Source organism: Cyprinodon variegatus, unplaced genomic scaffold (assembly GCF_000732505.1).
Source record: "Cyprinodon variegatus isolate N-32 unplaced genomic scaffold, C_variegatus-1.0 Scaffold61, whole genome shotgun sequence".
NCBI classification, from domain to species: Eukaryota; Metazoa; Chordata; class Actinopteri; order Cyprinodontiformes; family Cyprinodontidae; genus Cyprinodon; species Cyprinodon variegatus.
In genome coordinates, this window is record NW_015150514.1 from 1,207,744 (window position 1) to 1,208,945 (window position 1,202).

The 1,202-nt window shown below is 36.6% G+C and overlaps 1 protein-coding gene across 4 annotated transcripts in view; it reads left to right on the top strand.

The window, feature by feature from the left end:
* inpp4b (inositol polyphosphate-4-phosphatase type II B) overlaps positions 1-1,202 on the top strand; it is a 244,589-nt gene that overhangs the window by 154,451 nt on the left and 88,936 nt on the right. The window lies entirely within an intron of this gene.

The following is a 1,202-nucleotide window of genomic DNA, read 5'->3' on the forward strand; positions in this document are numbered from 1 at the left end:
TATATATATATATATATATATATATATGATAGGCAAGGCAAGTTTATTGGTGTAGCACAATCCAGTGTTTCTCATGAATTAGATAATAAAATTGAAGCAGAATAAAAGCAAATAAAGACAGAAATGTGAGTAAAACCAATAAAAAGATTGAACCACAACCTTAAACTAATAATAATACCCCAGTTAAAAGACAAAGACCTTCAGGAGCAAAGCATGATGTCTGCTCATTAGATCCCCTCTGCTGATCCTGGGATTAGACCAGCACTGTTCATACTCTCCAGGACGATTAAACACATTTAGGTGAAGCCTAATGAGGATTTAAATGTAGTGTAGACATTTAACGTCTCTCTTCCAGCTCTTTGTTTGTCTGAACCTAAATATTTCCTGCAGCCACTGCCTTTCTTATGAACTTTAATGCAGCTCACTACTCTGTATTTAGGGTCAGATGTGACTCAAAGAATCAATTATTGCCTTTGGCACTACGGAGCATTTCCTGGTTAGGAAAGATTTCTTATTTTCTAGAGGCCCTTTCCCATTTCATGATGTCACCCTAGAGCTGCAGTAGAATGCAGTGTTGGGTTATTTAATAATGTTGTTAGTTTTTTATTGAAAAAGTATTGTAACTAATTCCTTTTCACACATCGGAAGCACCGTTATGTTACTTAGCGTCTAACTCAGTCAAGCTGCTTCTACTCTGGGAGAGACTTTAACTGCAGGGAGGAGCTGAGATAGAGGCACGACTCTGATTGGCTGATCAGTGCGTTAAACACACACTGAGAGGAGGCAACTGGTTTAATGACAGCCAGTGTGCGAAATACCTATCAATATTTGGGGGGTCCCCCACTCCCGATTGTTTCGCAATACCAATATAAATTTTCTATAACATTTCAAAGTCAAAGTCAGCTTTAATGTCAATTTTTCAGATTCACCAGACATACAAGGATTCGAGAGGAAGTTCGTTTCTCATTCACCACCAGTGAAACCAATAAAGTGCCCAGGCACAACAGATAAGATCAGTTCCTAATACTAAAATTTAAACATTCAATTTCACAATAAAATATAAAATGTACAATAATATAAAATATGCAATACTTATGCTAGTGCAAAAAGGCAGATGGTAATGGCAGCAGAAAAATTATTATTATTATTACCAATTATGTATGATATATTTGTGACAGTTACAGTGACCTGTTCCGCGTTGC